The sequence below is a fragment of the Miscanthus floridulus genome, chromosome 9, assembly GCF_019320115.1.
Source record: "Miscanthus floridulus cultivar M001 chromosome 9, ASM1932011v1, whole genome shotgun sequence".
NCBI classification, from domain to species: Eukaryota; Viridiplantae; Streptophyta; class Magnoliopsida; order Poales; family Poaceae; genus Miscanthus; species Miscanthus floridulus.
In genome coordinates this window covers 95,334,339-95,353,667 of record NC_089588.1, presented here as the reverse complement: position 1 = coordinate 95,353,667, position 19,329 = coordinate 95,334,339, and the positions used below count along the sequence as shown (strand labels likewise).

The window sequence follows — 19,329 nt, the reverse complement described above, 5'->3', positions numbered from 1 at the left end:
TCATCTTTGCGATCTCGAATCCGCTATAGATCATATTTGTTGTTGGGTTGCTCGCAAGTAGCAATGAAGTTGTCGATGAATGCTTGCTTGAGCTCTTGCCAAGAATCAAAGTAGTTCGCCGGCAAGCTGACCAGCCATTGGTGGCCTGCATGGTCGACGGCGACGGGGAAGTAATTAGACATGACGTGCTCGTCAGCCATGGCTGATCTGCATGCGGTTTCGTAGAGCATGACCCATAATTCAGGGTTCTCCTTGTTGTCGTACTTCTGAAGTTTTTCGAGCTTGAAGTTCTTGGGCCATATGACTTGGCGAAGGTGTGGAGTAAACTACTTCAAACCCGAGGGGCCGTGGGTAGTATCATATTCCATACGACGATAGCTTTCGTGGGATGCACGATCGTTGGCTCTTTGGTTAATGCGATCGCGCAGATCGCGTTCTCCGAGGGAATGGCGGAGATCATTATTGCCATCACGGCGATCCCGATTGCCACCCTGGTTAACCCTGCGACCGCGGTTATCATGGCAATTGTCGCGGTTGCCTCAGCGGTTGTCGTCCCGGTAGTTGCGGCGGTTGTCGTCCCGGTAGCCGCGGCGGTTGTCGTCCCGACCACCATCATGACCACTGTTTCCGCCTTGACGGTTATCTGATGGGTCGTTGTTACGCGAGCCACGTTGGTTGGGTGGCTGTGAGCGACTTGAGTACTGGCGGCTGTGGCTTGATTCGACTGAGACAGATGGAGCCCGGGCTTGATTTACAATCTATGCAGTCTAGGCCATAGCAGCCGTCAGGTAAGCTTGTATATCATCGCGAACTGCCTGGATTTCCGGGGTATTGGGTAGTCGTTGCATTGTCGCCATAGCAACAGCTACGTTGGCGCTTGGAGTCCTGAAGACCTGCTTGTCCCCCACCCTGTCAAAGGCATTGTTAAGGTCGTGTGGCTGGACCCTTGTGCGTCGTGCCTCCTCTTCTGCCTCGGCTTCAGTTTGTCGGCGATTAAACCGGTCAATATTGCGTGCCTCACGTGCTAGCCTTTCTTGTTCTGTTTTGCCAACTGCCGGTGGTTCGTCGTTACTGACGACATTGATCAAGTCTCCTCGCCTTGGCGGGAAGGATGGGAATCGTGGGAAACCCGGGGCGTGGTCTGGGATATCCAGATCGTATTCAATGCCTTCATTGTCATGGTGCTGGAGCTCGGTGTGGACGGAGCCATTAGATGCGATGCCGGACGGGGAGCTTGAGCCGCCCTCTTGAACTGTGTGGACCGATCCTTCTTGATACTCCTCAATCCGGACCATGTTGACGAAGTTGCGCAGGCCGTAGGGCTGAGCCTGGTAATTCTCCATCGAGGCTTCACACTCGGAGAGCCAGAGACCCGTCGCGGGGGCTGGTCAGCGACGAACGGAGCGCCCTTCAGGAGTAGATGTGACCATGAGATCCGTACCGAGTTGGCCAGATCTACCGTGGTCGGAGCTGTAGCCGATGCAGGTGAAGCAGTGGTCGACGCAGATTGAATCCGCGCTTCCTCCGTGGTCATGGCGATGAAGTCATCGGAGCCAGTGGTCCAGGTGATCTGACCGATGGTGAACGTGAGGCCGTTTGGCATAGCCATGGAACCGGGGATGATGACCATCTTGTTCGTCTAGAGAGCAGTACGCACACCTCCTACCTGGCGCGCCACTATCAACGAAATATGGTCGGTAGTCTACCTAGGGGTATGCCCAAGGTAGTAGATTATCGGCAGACATATGCGCAAGCTACAAACAAGATGGTGACGCAAGACAGACACGAGGTTTTATCTAGGTTCGGCCGCCGTGAAGGCATAACACCTACGTCTTGCGTCTGATTGTATTGTTGTCTGTCAATGAGAGATGTTTTTTAGAGGGTCCCCTGCCCGCCTTATATAGTCTGGGGAGCAGGGTTACAGATTTGGAAACTAATCCTAACCAGTTACAATTGCCATAGGTCGCCGGATAAGGATTCCTATTCTAACCGACCAGGATCTTGCTTGATCTCCAAGTCTGCCTTGATTCCTTGCGCGGGACTCCGAGCAGATTGGTCGGGCCGCGCGTCGTCTTCTAGTGAGCCAGACCCCCTGGTTTGGGCTGGCCCAAGCCTAGCCATAAGGATATAGGGGTTAATACCCCCACACCGAGGCAGTCGCCTTAGTCCAACCGCCTCGGTTAATAAATTCATCGAGGCAGGCATCCTTAAGTGTCCGCCTCGGTTAATACCGATTAACCGAGGCGGTTTTGTTAGGACAACCACCTCGGTTAATCGGCATTAACCAAGACGAGCGGTTAAGGGTGCCCACCTCCATTAAGTCTTAACCGAGGCGAGCGCTGGGCCGGCTGCCTAGTCACCGAATAACGGAGGCGGGCAACCAGCCCGCCCACCTCCGAGCGCCAATGGCCAACGCCGCGCAAAAGATTTACTGTAGTAGTACTACAAAGTTGTATATCTAATTAAGATCTACAACTTTAGCTTAATCATTTCTTCATCCGAGTTCGTTCAAACAATTAAACAAAAATTGAATTAGAAAATATGAGAACTTTAAACATATAGACTATATTTTAAATAAATTCGGATTCGTATTCAGAACGAAACAATCTAATATATAAAAATCCAAAAAAGTATAGATAAATATTTTAGTGCATATAAGTATTTATTAATAAGTAAATTTAACATATAAAAGTTTTTATAAATATCAAAAAATTAAATTACTTGATTTAGTCCAATTTTGACCCCTTAACTCTTACCTTTGTCTAACTTTAGCACCTCAACTATCGAAATCTTTCAATTTTAACCCTAGAGGCGGCTTTTAGTGGTTTTGAGATGACTCTAGGGTCAAAATTAAATGGTTTTGGTAGTTGAGGTACCAAAATTAGACGTTTTTGTAGTTGGGTATTAAATTTAGACTAAGACAAGAGTTGAGGAGCCAAAGATGGACTTAATAATCCTAAAAGAATAGCATCAGTTGTATAGTCACAAGTTTCATATAGTTCAGTTGCTACAGACGCTTGGAAGAATGCGAATGTTGAGGTCTTGAGTTAGAATCCTAAAAACGCACATATTTGGTTCAGACCCGGTAGTAATATCCAAATCTAGCATAGTGTTGGGTCGTTAGGAAAAATATGCAAGCGTGAGGAAAAACCGACAAAAATTAAGCCCCCATTTGTTAGCGCTCTCGGAGCCGCTCAGTTTCACGGCTTCGCCTACCAAATGAGAATTGAGCGTCCGCTTCGATCTACTCCTTCCGTGAATCGCACTCTCTACAGCCAAAATTGTAAGAAGGAACCCAAAAAAGTGGCTTCGCCCCGCTCCTCCGAATGGGTGCATGGGCTCTCCCTGAACTACCCTTCATCCAGGTACATAAAAATGCCACGGGCAGGGTAGAGGCTCTAGAGCAGAGTTGTGCACAATGTAGCGGGAGGGGCGAAGTCGTGTCGAGGTTGAGCTCCGACGGGTCGTGAGGGACCTGACTATCAGGTCGAGTCAAAGTCTCGGCGATGGGGCGGCAGAACGAGCGGTGAGGAGAAACGGAAGGGGAGATATTGGAGACAGATGGGTGAGAGCGGTGGCACGAGCGGACGGAGGGACGTCGAGGCAGGGTCGGAGTCTGACGAGATGAGGAGAGGAGTGGACGAAGCCCCTCGAGACGAGGAGGGGCGGAATCGAAGAGATGTGGGTGTGGCGGCAGAGACAAATGTTAGAAATTTATGGTAGTCAGATGAAGAGGATAAGGATAAATAAGGGAAGAAAATAAACAAATAAAGGGAGGTCAAAGAAAAAATAAAAAAATATATAAGGATATTATAGACATTTTACCATTTGTGTCTACTTTGAGACGCTGTTTTACCAAATGAGCTTCGGCTCCACTCTACCAACCCAAGCTAAAAAAGCTACTACGCCAATGGAGCACGAAACGCGCCCTATTTCTCTGCTGAAGATGAGAGAATTCCTTATTTGACACTGGGAAAATGAGTCGTTTCATTCTTGGCTCTGAAATTTTCTTCGTTCCCTATTTGACACTCACTTCAACTTTCATCCCTAATTTGACACTATCGTCAAATCCGTTAGCTAACGGTGTTAACTGGCTGTTAAAAAAACGTTTTTGCCCCTAGAAAAAAAGCGGCGGAGCAAATTTGAGAGGAAAAAAAAACCTTAGCGAGCTTTTTTTTCTACGGGCAAAAACGTCTTTTTAACAGCCAGTTAACACCGTTAGCTAATGGATTTGACGGTAGTGTCAAATTATGGATGAAAGTTGAAGTGAGTGTCAAATAGGGAACGAAGAAAATTTCAGGACCAAGATAGGAACGACTCATTTTTCCAGTGTCAAATAAGGAATTCTCTCGCTGAAGATTACAACTACAAATGAACCAAACACTACAGCAGTTCGTCATCCTTTAATCTAGCAAACATATAATATAGGTACAAGCAGCCTTAGCTGCACGTACGTACGTACAGTACACACTACTACAGCGAGGTGGTATTGGAGTTGAGTTTTTATATTATACAAATTCCATATTCATGTTCATATACACGCCGATGGGGGCGGCGTGCTGCAGGTAACAAATCTTTATGTCCCTATCTGGGTTTGGTCATTTGATGGAGACTAGCGAGCTGCCGGTCTTTCGCGGAAGCATCACAAGGTTTTCAAAAGCAGCAATCATACGTCAAGTTGTTATATATACGTGGTGCTACAATAATAAATCAATAAGATCACCTCTCGCGTTAGGTGAAGACTGGCGTGGTGCAGGTTGTCATGGAAAGCAGCACAAGGTTTTAAAAGGAGCAATAATGTGGACGCATCTTCTACGAACTTATTAGCTAGGTCATCAGCGCACTACTAGTGGCCTTATCACGGTAGTCTGCCTTACTGCCTAACACGCTGGTCGCGCTGTGTCTTAGCAGACCGTCGATGCAACTCCTCTTCAGCTCCTCCCACGGCAACCTTGGTGAGTTGAAGCAATTTCAATTGGAAAATACTGACCTAGATTTTTCTTTGAGCTGAAGCATAAATAACTTAGCTTGATGAAAAATTTTAGGTTCAAGTCACTGTTGCTGAACTATAAGTATTTGGCTTTAAATCCTTCTTTACAGATGGCTCGAACTTGAAAGGTCTTTTCCTTGTTTCAGTTTGATCCCGTCCAAGCCGATTATTAGTAGTGATTGATTAATCTTGGGAGCCCCCTCCAAACTGCTGGAGCTGCTGGGCATCCTCCCCTCCAAACTGCTGGAGCTGCTCATGGAGGAGTACAAGCTGCAGAAGCACGTCAGGGTGCAAGTCCAGTCCCTCATCCATTCTAAATTATAAGTCATTCATACTTTTGTTAGATATACATAGTTTTTACTATGTAGGTAGACATAATGTAAATCTAAGTGCATATCAATATCTATGTACCTACATATTCTAGAACAACTTACATTTGGAACTGAGGGAGCACTAGCCATGATGGATAGGTGGTTTGTTTAGATCGGATGGTTAGAATCATATATTACTTTCTAAAAGAGGTAATAGGTGAAATAAATATTTAATCAACTTTTAATTTTTTAAAAATAGGATAAATATGGAAGGTTTTGGATATAAAGATCTTTTTTCGATCTAATTGATGCATATGAGATCTATTGAATGTGATGAATCTTTTTATTTTTATAACTTTGGATATGACATAATTTAGCATATATAAATTACCAATTTTTATGCAAGTAACCCTGCCGTACGTACATTCCTACAACATACTAAAACGTGTACATACCAGAGAACATGTCCGACATACATGAAACTCTACGTGCATACACAAAACTTCACATGGGCACTTTACATGCTCGATATATAATGTGACAACTACATGTTCTAAATTTATTTAACTTATTTAAATCGAGTTAGCATAATATACACACTCAATTATGTAATGTGTTAGCATTTAACATATTTTAGATCGTCAGTGTTTAATGCTCAATTAACGTGTTAGTTGTTAACATTATTTATATATGTAACATATTCTTTTAACTGAGTACTCCATTCGTTCCAAATTATAAGATGTTTTGACTTTTCTTGATTCATTGCTTTTGCTATGCATATAGAAATACAATATGTCTAGATGCATAGTAAAAGCAATGTATCTAAAAAAGTCAAACGCCTTATAATTTGGAATGGAGGGAGTATATAATATGAGAGGTGTACAACTTTAAGACAACTCAGTATCATAAAAATTTTGACCAATTTTAAGACAAAAATATCAAAATGAATTAAAATATATAAAATAACGTCATCCATATGTAAATAGACTAAAGTATTTACTAAGAGTATTCATTCCAAAACTTTTTGTATTTATTGTATAAATACAAGTATATATTAGGAAAAAGTAAAAACAGAACTAAAATAGCAATGTATTCACGTTGAGCCCAAAAGGAAGGGGGCCGTCCACACGGAAAAGGAAGGCGCCGTGCGCTGGATTCTCCCTTCCGTGAAGTGAGGATTTAATGGTTTTTTTTCTTTTTCTAGATTAATTAATGAACTAAAAAACTAAAAATTAATGACTTAGATTCATTTGAGATATTACCTCCTAATAAGTAAATGGAGTACCGCAGCATTGTCCTTGTTTAGATGGGTGTTAAGGTAAACTAAATGATCTTTTGGAAATCGCACCTAGGGAACATTAGTGTCCAGATGTTTTGCACCTTTCTTGATAATTTGTATACTGCACAAGAAGTTGTATGTCCTGTTTCACGCATGGGCATGTTTGCTTTTTCAACCAAAAGATGCATGAGAAACTGAGCAAAGAAATCCGGAGCTGGTCCTCGTCATTGTTGGTGACAGTTGTTTGTCTTTGTTGATGGAATCTGTCATATCTACGATAGGTTAAATTATATCCCATGAGTCAGAGATCCGCTATTATCTATAAAGTGGCCTGAGTGCACATGACATTGGTTTCCCTGTGATTAAATTACATCCAACCCGGCAGAGATCCGTTATTAGCGTTGAAGCAGCGTGCACTCACATGACATTGATTCCCTAAACCCCACTTGTAGTATATATTAGTATCATATCGATGAACCGTTGCAGCAATGGAGTCACGAGGAGGTCAGAACAGAGGCGCCACATAATTCTCGTCTGTGGAGAAGGCGTTTGTTTCATAAAGCCTGCAAATTCCCACTCCTGTTCAATGGATATTGAGCTCAATGGTTCGTGATTCGGATTGCTGTAGTTTATGTGCTGTCGATGAGCTTGTACCCGTTTTATTCTTTCACATAATGTGCATTTCTTGATAGAAAGGCATGAATGCACGGTCATGGTGGATTTTGTTTCTTTCTTGCCCTCACTGCCTGGGACGGAGGGATGGTACTATGGTAGTGGCCGGCAGGATAGTATAAGTACGGTAGGGGCCACTGTTGGGTTAATCTAGCTTGTGCACATGTCTGCTGAGTCAGCTAGTGAAGCCATGTCAGTAGAGAGTGGGAAAAGCAGGATTCAAATCCAGCAAAAACTGGCGTGCGCGGTGAGCGCGCGCACGACGTCGCGGTGCTGCAGCAGTTGCATTGAGCGCGTCTTGTATCCACGTTTTAGCAGTTTTTTGTATGTGTGAGTGTGCTGTGTGATGGCTTGAGTATAAAGCCGGGGTATAGCACTAGATAGCAGTTGCTGAGTCCATTGTAATCGTGTACTGAACATTGTGGTGTTCAAAGTGAAAAGGGGCACTGTCATCCCTGTCGACAGTTGCCGTTCGTCATTCCTGTGTTCTTGTTCTTGCTTCGTATGCTTGATCTCGTGATTTGTTAGGTTAGCCACTGTAATCCCTGTGTGATTGAGGTCTTGGAATCAACATTTGGTATCAGAGCCGACGATCACACAGTTCCATATACTCAGTTTGATCCAAGATGAACGAGAGCTCTCGGAGCGGCGGCGGGGGAACCGGCGGCGCAGGAGATGGGGGGAGGGTGGTGTACCCGCTTCTCACGGCGACCAACTATGTGAATTGGTGCATCCGGGTGCAGGCCATCATGGAAGATCAAGGAGTATGGGAGGTTGTTGAACCGGAGGAGGCGGAGTCGTCAACGGCGTGGACAGCGGCGGAGAAGGAGAAAGCAACCGCCAAGGACAAGAAGGCGAAGGCGCATCTCCTGCAGTGTCTGCCCGATGATCTACTCATGCAAGTGGCGAAGAAGAAGACTGTAAAGGAGATTTGGGACTGCTTGAAGGTGAGGTTTGTAGGCGTGGATCGAGTTCGTGATGCGCGTCTGCAGACTCTGAAGGGCGAGTTCGATGCACTGAAGATGAGGGAGGATGAATCCATCGATGAGTATGCTGGGAAACTGACATCCATGTCGGTGAGATACAGCAACTTTGGGGGAACTTTGGACGATTCAGCCATGGTCAAGAAACTGTTTGATATGGTACCAGACAAGTTCATCAGTGAACAGTTTTATGATCTGAAGACTTTGCTTTTTGAGGAGGCGATTGGGAGGTTGAAGGCGTATGAGGAGAGAGTTCAGCGGGGAGCTAGAGGATTAGGCACCAAAACTGACAGCAGTGGTCAACTGCTGCTCACCCAAGCCGAGTGGGAAGCAAAGCAGAAGAGATCTGGAGGTGAAGTCTCGGGAAGAGGGAGATCACCAAAAGGGGGAGCACGTGGTCGAGGTCGAGGCCGGGGGAGAGGCCGTGGCCGTGGCGGGCGTGGGGAAGCGCCAGGCCGCGATGGTGCTGTCAAGAAGAACAAGGAGCACATTCAGTGTTTCAATTGCAAGGAGTATGGACACTACGCCAATCGGTGTCCGAAGGAGAAGAAGGGCGAGGAAGCTCATCACGCGAGGGTGAACGACGTGGAGCCGGCATTGATGCTCACGGTTGCAGAGTTGCAGAAGCCGATCGAGCAAGTGCCAGTTCAGGCTCAAGTTTCAGAGAAGCGGGAAACTGTGAATTTGAATGAACATCGCGTGTTCCCGGAGCTACACCTCACTGGTGGTGGTACCAGCACTGGTAATCTCTAGTATTTAGATAATGGTGCTAGTAATCATATGACTGGTGACTTGAACAAATTTAAGGAGTTAGATCATGGTTTAGTAGGGAGAGTCAGATTTGGGGATGGATCAGCAGTAGAGATCATGGGGAAGGCTTCAGTACTTTTTCAATGCAAAACCAGTAATGATCAGTGGCTGCTTCGTGATGTTTATTACATTCCTAAACTAAAAAGTAACTTGGTGAGTCTGGGTCAGCTCACTGAGATTGGCTACAAGGTTACACTAGATGAGGATTGTCTAGAAGTTTTAGACAAGATGTCAGGGAGACTGTTAATGAAAGTTCAGAGATCTGTCAATAGAATGTACAAAATACATCTGAAGTTAGCTGAACCTGTTTGCTTGATGGGGACCTTGGAAGAGCCAGCATGGTTGTGGCATGCTAGGCTGGGTCATGTCAACTTTAGGGCAATGAGGTTGTTAGTTGAGAAGGGGATGGCTGCAGGTGTACCTATGACAACACATCCAGAACAGTTGTGTCATGGTTGTTTGGCAGGGAAGCAGTCAAGAAGACCTTTTCCAAATGCAACAAGTTTCAGAGCAAGCAAACCTTTGGAGCTGGTGCATGTGGATTTATGTGGGCCCATCACTCCAGCAACATCAGCAGGAAACAAATATTTCATGCTTCTAGTGGATGACTACAGTAGATGGATGAATGTGTTTATGTTGAGGAGCAAAGATCAGGCTTGTGATGCTTTTGTTAAATACAAGTCTGAAACTGAAAACCAGACAGGACACAAGATCAAAATTCTCAGGTCTGACAGAGGTGGAGAATTTTTGTCAAGCATCTTTGCAAGTATATGTGAAGAAGCTGGCATCAAGAGACAGTTGACAGCACCTTATTCACCTCAACAAAATGGTGTGGTGGAAAGGAGAAACAAAACAGTTATGGAAATGTCAAGGTCAATGCTGAAATGCATGAAAATTCCAGGGAGATTCTGGGGAGAAGCTGTTAGGCATGCTGTCTACTTGTTGAACAGACTACCATCTAAGCCTATGGGGGAGCAAACCCCTTTTGAAGCATGGAATGGGAAAAAACCTCACCTTGGTCATTTCAAGGTGTTTGGGTGTCTGTCACATGTGAAACAGACATCACCACATCCAAAGAAGCTTGATGATAGGAGTCACAAGATGGTTTATTTTGGAGTGGAAGAGGGAAGCAAAGCTCACAGATTGTATGACCTAGTTCAGAAGAGAATTGTCATTAGCAGAGATGTGGTGTTTGAGGAAGTAGTAGAGTGGAAGTGGTGTGGTAACTCATCTGAAACTTTGATGGAATTTCAAGTAGAGGATGAGGTTTTGGTGAATCAAGGTAATTGGGAGACAGTTATAGTTGATGATGAAAACACAGTACCACAATCTATGCCAGGGGGAGCCCAGTCTGCAAATAACTCAGGAAATGGCAGTGTGCCAGATGAGATACAGGACACTGATTCAGGTGTTGGTGAAAATGCAGATAACACATTACTGCAGAATTCAGGTTCACATGCTAGTGGAAATCAGTCAGAGTCTGAGGTGGGTTATGATGATCTGTCTGATGAGGAACCACAGTATTTCAAGAGTTTGAATGAGATCTATCAGAACACAAAAGAAGTTGAGTTGGAAGATTCAGAGGAAATTGATGCTTTGTTAGCAGAATCTGATGAACCAACATCATACTGTGAAGCAGCAGAAAAACCAGATTGGGTGGAGGCAATGAATAGTGAGATAAGGTCTATTGAGAAGAATCAGACCTGGAAGCTAGTAAGATTTCCTGCTGGTCAGAGAGCAATAGGTCTCAAGTGGGTATTCAAACTGAAAAGAAATGCAGAAGGGGAAATTGTGAAGCACAAAGCCAGACTAGTGGCAAAAGGCTATGTGCAAAAGCATGGTGTGGACTATGAAGAAGTCTTTGCCCCAGTTGCCAGAATTGACACAGTCAAGTTGATCATTGCACTGGCAGCAAATAGAGGATGGAAGATACACCATCTGGATGTAAAAACAGCCTTTCTAAATGGTGAGTTGGAAGAACAGGTGTTTGTTACTCAACCTGAAGGGTATGTTGTTAAGGGCAAAGAACAGTATGCACTGAAGCTATCCAAGGCATTGTATGGGCTCAAACAGGCACCCAGAGCATGGAACATCAGACTGGACAAAAGTCTGAGGAAGTTGGGGTTTGTGAAATGTGCAAGTGAGCAGGCAGTGTACAAGAGAGGTGCTGGGAAAGCCACTCTTATCTTGGGAGTTTATGTAGATGATTTGCTGATCACTGGGAGTGAAACACAGGAAATTGAGAAGTTTAAGAATCAAATGAAGAATGAGTTTGAGATGAGTGATCTTGGCCTGCTGTCCTACTACCTGGGAATAGAAGTGGAACAGCATGAAGACTTCATCACACTCAAGCAATCAGGATATGCTAAGAAATTGCTAGCCAAGTTTGGCATGGAGGATTGTAATCCAACAAAGATTCCTATGAATCCAGGTGACAAGTTGCATGAAGACAAAGATGGTCAGAAAGTTGATTCAACTGAGTACAGGAGTGTTGTTGGTTGCCTGAGATACCTATTACACTCAAGACCAGATCTTGCTTTTTCAGTGGGAATAGCAAGTAGATTTATGGAGAAGCCAACAGTTATGCATCTGAAGGCAGTAAAGCAGATAATCAGACACATACAGGGCAGTCTCAATTATGGTCTAATGTATACTATTGGAAGTGATCCAGAAGTACTGAAGGGTTTTTCAGATAGTGATCTGGCATCTGACTTAGTAGGAAGAAGAAGCACAACTGGGATGGCATTTTATCTCAATGAGTGTTTGATAACCTGGTGTTCACAGAAGCAAAAGACAGTAGCATTGTCCTCTTGTGAAGCAGAGTTCATGGCAGCTACTGTGGCAGCAATGCAGGCTTTGTGGCTCAGAAGCTTACTGTCAGAGATCATCTCAACCAAGCCGAGAGTTGTGACTTTGTATGTTGACAACACTTCAGCCATTGCTCTGATGAAAAATCCAGTTTTTCATGGAAGAAGCAAACACATAGACACGAAGTACCATTTCATTAGAGAATGTGTTGAAAGGGGGCAAATTGTGGTGAAGAGGATCAGCACAAATGATCAGAAAGCTGATATTCTAACAAAGCCAATGGCTGCTGGAAAATTTGAAGTCATGAGGCATCTCATTGGAGTTCGAGATGTCAGTGCACATAAAGATTAAGGGGGAGAATGTTGGGTTAATCTAGCTTGTGCACATGTGTGCTGAGTCAGCTGGTGAAGCCATGTCAGTAGAGAGTGGGAAAAGCAGGATTCAAATCCAGCAAAACCTGGCGTGCGCGGTGAGCGCGCGCACGACGTCGTGGTGCTGCAGCAGTTGCATTGAGCGCGTCTTGTATCCACGTTTTAGCAGATTTTTCTATGTGTGAGTGTGCTGTGTGATGGCTTGAGTATAAAGCCGGGGTATAGCACTAGATAGCAGTTGCCGAGTCCATTGTAATCGTGTACTGAACATTGTGGTGTTCAAAGTGAAAAGGGACACTGTCATCCCTGTCGACAGTTGCCGTTCGTCATTCCTGTGTTCTTGTTCTTGCTTCGTATGCTTGATCTCGTGATTTGTTAGGTTAGCCACTGTAATCCCTGTGTGATTGAGGTCTTGGAATCAACAGCCACAACTAATTAATTCGATACTACTTTCGGTTTATCAATGGTTTTTTATTTTTTGAGGAATCAGGAGGAGCCAGGGGCTCCTACTGTAAATTTATTAAATGGTTAAACAGTAAAGTACAGAATTTGAAGAGCAGAAAGCAGACAGCAGACAGCAGAAAAGGGGAGGGAGAATCAGGGTACAGAGAAAGAGCGATTTATCGATGTTGATGCCCGGCCAGTCTAGCTGATTTTAAATAAGTGCTGTCGAGTTTTGCATTGTCTCTCTTTGCCTGACTAGTCTCCTACCTTTCACATTCTTATACAGGTCCCTTTTTCTCCTGTACAAATGGAAAATTCACGGTAGTCTAGCTTAGACTAATCCTTATTAAATGGGTCGCTCTTATCCTGGCACTTTGTGAATCGTCTTCCTTACTTCCTAACACGCTGGTCGTCCATGGAACTCCTCTGCAGCTGCTCCTACGGTCTCCTTGGTGAGTTGAAGCATTTTCCATTTCGAAAATATATACTGGCCTAGATTTTTCTTTGAGCTCAAACAGAAACAATTTACCGCTTTCTGAAAAAAATTTGAGGTTGATATGCCTTTGTTGTTGAGCTATAAACATTGGAAGACCTCAAATCTTTCTTTACGACTCGCTCCAACTTGAAATTTCTTTTCCTTGTTTCAGTTTGATTTGTGCTGCACTCACTGAGGAAACATAATACATGTGCGGTGGAGCAACCGGAACAGACAACGAGCACTTGCATTCCCACAACCACCATACTACCACCTGCAGTCAAGAAGATTACTAGCAGAGTGATTGACTAATTTTGAGAGGCTGTGAGTATGGACCTGGTGACGGGTGCGTTGGGCGTGCTTCCCTCCAAGCTGCTGGAGCTGCTCAAGGAGGAGTACAAGCTCCAGAAGGGCGTCAAGGTGAAAGTCCAGTCCCTCTCCCGGGAGCTCGAGTGCATGCACGCCGCCCTCCGCAAGGTGGCGGCAGTGCCATGGGACCAGCTCGACGAGCAGGTCAAGATCTGGGTACGCGAGGTTAGGGAGGCTTCCTATGATATTGAAGATATACTCGACACCTTCCTCGTGCGTGTCGACGGCCATGAGGAGGCTGATCTGAGCAGGCTCAAACGAGCCATGAAGAAGATGGGAGACCTGTTGAGCAAGGGCAAGGCTCGCCGTGAAATTTCGTGCGCCATCGAAGACATCACGAAGCAACTTCAGGAGATGACAGAGCGGCATGCCAGGTACAGGGTCAATGATCTTGTGGCCAAGCCTACTGCCACAACAAGTATTGATCCACGCCTTTCGGCTCTCTACACAAAAGTGTCACAGCTTGTTGGGATTGAGGAGCCAAGGGATATGGTCATAAAAATGCTGACATCAGCAGCGGAAGACATGGAGACGAAGATAGTCTCTATTGTTGGGTTTGGAGGGTTAGGCAAGACTACTCTTGCTAAAGCTGTGTATGAGAATCTTAGTCAGGATGTCCATTTCAAAGCTTTTGTTCCAGTTGGCCGGAATCCAGACTTAAACACTGCCTTAAAGGACCTTCTCATTGATTTGGACAAGCAACGTTACACCACTGAATTCAATTTGACAATATTGAATGAAAAGGAGACAATCGATGAACTTCAGGAATTCCTCAAGGATAAGAGGTACTCGTCATCATACTCTTGTGCCTTTTAATTAAGTTACCGAAGTTGTACAATCATTTGATAAATCTACAATATTTAGATAAACACTACGGGAACCGGCGATTTGCCGAGTGCCGGAGTCTTTGCCGAGTGTATTTTATCGGGCACTCGGCAAAGACCGTGTTTGCCGAGTGCCAAATAAAATACACTCGGCAAACAAAAACACACGGCAAAATACGTCTTTGCCGAGTGTTTTTTTTCTGGCACTCGGCAAAGATGTATTTTGCCGAGTGCTATTTTTTGGCACACGGCAAAATACGTCTTTGCCGAGTGTTTTTTTCTGGCACTCGGTAAAGATGTATTTTGCCGAGTGCCTTTGTTTTGGCACTCGACAAACAGGCTTTTTGCCGTGTGCATTTTTTTGGCCCTCGGCAAATCAGTTTTTCGAAGCAATTTTTGAGGCTCTAAATGAATTCAAATGAAAAACTTTTCAACTACAAAGTTGTATAACTTCTCAAGATCTACAAAGTTTATTTTGGTCATTTCTTCATTTAACAAAGCGACAATAACGTTGTTCATAAAATCTACATCTCTCATATTAGTTTCATGAAAGTAGAAGACATATATATAAGATTTGTGAACAATGTTACTACCACTATGTCGAATGAACAAATGACCAAAATAAACTTTGTAGATCTTGATAAGTTATGAAATTTTTTAGTTGGCAACATTTTGATTTGAAATCATCTTGTCATGCAAAAACGACGTTTGAATTTGAAAATTTTAAAATTTGAATTTTTCAAACGGCCTCGGATGGAAAAACTTCATAAATGAAAATTGTAGATCTCCAAAAGTTATGAAACTATGTAGTTGACAACTTTTTGATTTGAAATCATCTTATCATGCAAAACTACATTTGAATCTCTCAAATTTAAAATTCAAATTTTTCAAACGACCTCGGATGGAAAAACTTACTAAATGAAAATTGTAGATCTGAAAAAGTTATGAAACTTTGTAGTTGACCACTTTTTGATTTGAATTCATTTAGGGCCTCAAACAAGCAATTTACTTTAAGTTTGCCGAGTGCCTTTTTTCTGGCACTCGGCAAAGCCATATTTTGCCGAGTGCCTATGTTTTAGCACTCGGCAAAGAGGCATTTTACCGTGTGCATTTTTTTAGCCCTCGGCAAATCAGTTTTTCGAATCAATTTTTGAGGCCCTAAATGAATTCAAATGAAAAACTTTTCAACTACAAAGTTGTATAACTTCTTAAGATCTACAAAGTTTATTTTGGTCATTTCTTCATTTGACAAAGCGACAATAACGTCTCCTATTAGTTTCATGAAAGTAGAAGAGAGATATATATGATTTGTGAACAATCTCACTACCACTATGTCGGATGAACAAATGATCAAAATAAACTTTGTAGATCTTGAGAAGTTATGAAATTTTGTAGTTGGCAACATTTTGATTGGAAATCATTTTGTCATGCAAAAACGACGTTTGAATTTGAAAATTTGAAAATTTGAATTTTTTAAAAGACCTCGGATGGAAAAACTTCCTAAATAAAAATTATAGATCTCCAAAAGTTATGAAACATTGTAGTTGGCAACTTTTTGATTTGAAAACATCTTGTCATGCAAAACTGCGTTTGAATTTCCAAATTTTAAAATTCAAATTTTGTAAACGACCTCGAATGGAAAAACTTCCTAAACTAAAAGTGTAGATCTCAAAAAGTTATGAAACTTTGTAGTTCACAACTTTTTTATTTGAATTCATTTAGGGCCTCAAACAAACAATTTACACTCGGTTTAGTATAATATATTAGGAACTAAAACGGAATCCAGACACAAGTGACAGTGTGGTGTAGTGGTAGAGGAGGTTTGTGCGCAGCGGGAGGTCTCGGGTTCGAATCCCGTCGGCCGCGTAGCCGTGAAATTGACGCGAAAAAAGCCGGAGATGGATGGGCGCTGACCGGTGGGGGCCTCCACCAATTAAAACAAATTTTTCATTTTTTTGGGTAAAAATTCCTATTTTTCGGGTTTTTTTCAGTTCCAACTTTGCCGAGTGTCGGGCACTCGGCAAAGGCTTTGCCGAGTGTCGATTTTTGGCACTCGGCAAAGAAATTTTTGCCGATAAGATCTTTGCCGAGAGACCTTTGCCGAGTGCGGCACTCGGCAAAGCCTTTGCCGAGTGCTTGGCTGGCTTTGCCGAGTGCCCCCAGCACTCGGCAAAGAGGGCGTCTGCAGTTGTGAAAGAGTCTATTACGAAATTTAATATTTCAGTGTTCATTTAGTGTTGTTGTCTGATCGCCAATAAAGTGTTTTCCAGCGACATTCCGCCTCAACAAAATGTATAACTGTTTGTGTAACCTTGCAGACTTGAATGAGTTCTTACGCATTTTTCATTTATGTGACTCCTTTATTTCCGTTCTTATAGGTATTTCATTGTTATTGATGACATATGGGATGTATCTTCATGGAACATAATAAGATGTGCTCTAGACAACAACAGCTTGGGAAGCAAAATAGTCATAACTACCCGGAAGCATGATGTTGCTGAGAAAGTTGGTTGTTCTTATAACATGGAACCCCTTCCCTATGAAAGTTCTAAAGAATTATTCTATGGGAGAATATTTGGCTCTGAAGACAAGTGTCCCAAACAATTTGTTGAAGTATCTGAAAAAATAATTAAGAAATGTGGAGGTGTGCCATTAGCTATCATTACCACATCAGGTTTGCTAGAGAATAAGATGGGAAATATAAAAGATTGGTATGAGTATTGTGACTCTATTGGTTCAGGGCTTGGAAGCAATCCTGATATGGAAAATATGAGGAAGATATTATCTCTCAGCTATTATGATCTACCAGCTCATTTGAAGACATGTTTATTATATCTAAGTATATTTCCAGAAGACTATGCTATTCATAAGGAACGGTTGATTTGGAGGTGGATAGCTGAAGATTTTGTCCCACCTGGAGAAGGGGGCCGAAGTTTATTTGAGCTTGGGGAGAGTTACCTCAATGATCTTGTAAATAGAAGCTTGATCCAACCAGCAGACATGGATGAGGAAGGTATGCCTACTGCTTGCCGTGTGCATGACATGGTGCTTGATCTCATTTGTTCCTTGTCAAGAGAAGAAAGTTTTGTTGCCACAGTATTAGGTGACACCAAACAAAACACACATTCTTGGGGAAGCAAGGTTCACAGGTTATCTCTGCAAAATACTACTTGGCCTACAATGGAGATGCCAAAACTAAGGTCACTTGCTATCTTCAATGGTGATATAATTAATTCAATGCCATCCTTTTCATGCTATCATCTTCTTCGTGTATTGGATCTAGAACACTGCAACCTTTGGGACCTTCCAAATTTGAGTTTTGTTGGGAACTTATTTCACCTGAGATATCTAGGGCTAAGAAATACTGGATATGCTGGTGAGCTCCCATTAGAGATCGGGAAGCTAGAGTTTTTGCAGACATTGAACTTATATGGACTATGAGCAAAGAATTGCCATCGAGTATTGCTGGGCTAAAACGTTTGATGTGTCTGAAACTTAATTGGACTATCTGCCTGCCAGATAGATTGAGAAATGTAACGTCATTAGAAATGCTATGGTGTGCGATTGTGGATTCTGGACCCGTTGCGGAAGAGCTAGGCCATTTGACCCAACTAAGGAGCCTCACGGTGGAGCTAAAAATAGAAAAGGAAGGTGGATGTGATGAGAGTGAGAGCATTTGCAAAGCTCTGGTCGAGTCCCTAGGAAAACTGCACAAGATCCAAAAGCTAGTAGTACTCTCAGAAGTCGTGGCAGTGAATCTTGATGGCTCGGTGGAGTCTCTAGGCAACCTGTCCTTCCTTCGTATTCGTAAAATCACTTTGTTGCCTACGTGGATTAATCCTGGATCGCTTCTCCTCCTCTCTTTCCTTGACATAACGGTGGCTCAGGTGCGAAGGGAGGACATCCAAGTCCTCGGGATGTTGCAGGCTCTTCGTTTTCTGAAAGTGAAGTTGTCTGGTGACAACATACAAGTGCTGGGAAGGTTCATGGTAGAACCTGATGCCTTCCCATGTGCAAGAGAATGCAGATTCTATGGTTTTCAAACAATGCCGTCTATGTTCCCACGAGGAGCTATGCCCAGTGTTGAAAAATATAGTTTCTGTATCCGTCCGGAGGCTTTCGCCGAAGGTGAATTTATTACTGATGACCTGGCCTTGGGTCATCTACCGTCTCTTCAAAGTGTGTCTGTCCGTCACAGCTGTGGAAAGCCCTTTGAAGAGAGCAGCGACGATGAGGAGGTGGTAATGGAAGTGGAAGAGAGAAAAAGCCAAAAAGGAGGTGGTAATAATGGAAGTGAAAGAAAAGCTGAGGCATGAGGCGGATGTGGCCACCCCAACCACCCTTCCATTGATATCAAGGCATATTAAAAATGGGTCTAGAGATACTGATTGGATTGGGTTCGGCGTGTCCCTGTCTTGGATGCATGTGCGTACTCCTCCTTTCTTCTCCTGCATATATGCATCTTCTTCTGCTGTTTGTCGACACATGTGTTGTTCACTGCATGTCTGCATTCGTTCTTGTTTTCAGTAGCAGTTCTGATAAGTAGTCTCTAATTTGAGCAAATTAATCTACGGCTGGTCTTCTTTTGTGTGCAGGTGGCAAAAACATCGTCTATGTGCCCAGGGTATCCTCCACCCCAGGCTGCTCTCCGGTCAACGCCTGGTACCCACGCTGTACGGGCATGTTTGGTTGCTGCCTCCCAGGCAGCTCCGACGCCAGGCAGCGACCCTAGGCGTTGGATTTCGATCGCCTGGGGCTGCGATCGCTTGCCTGACAGGCAAGCCCAGGCGAGGGCGGCAACCACGTGTTGGTGTACAGTGTACATTTTTAGTGCACGTACATGGAGTGGTACGTACAAGCTGTAATCAAGCTGCGGATGTCCACCCCAACTGCCCTTCCATTCATACTACTAATCGATATCAATAATGGATCCAATCCCGCCTGGATTTATTGGATTGGACTCGACGTGTCCCTCACTGGAGGGAGTCCATGT

The 19,329-nt window shown here is 43.8% G+C and overlaps 1 pseudogene; it reads left to right on the top strand.

The window, feature by feature from the left end:
• The first annotated feature begins 4,744 nt into the window (after positions 1–4,744).
• LOC136482416 (disease resistance protein RGA5-like) lies at positions 4,745–18,899 on the top strand (annotated as a pseudogene).
• Positions 18,900–19,329: the final 430 nt, after the last annotated feature.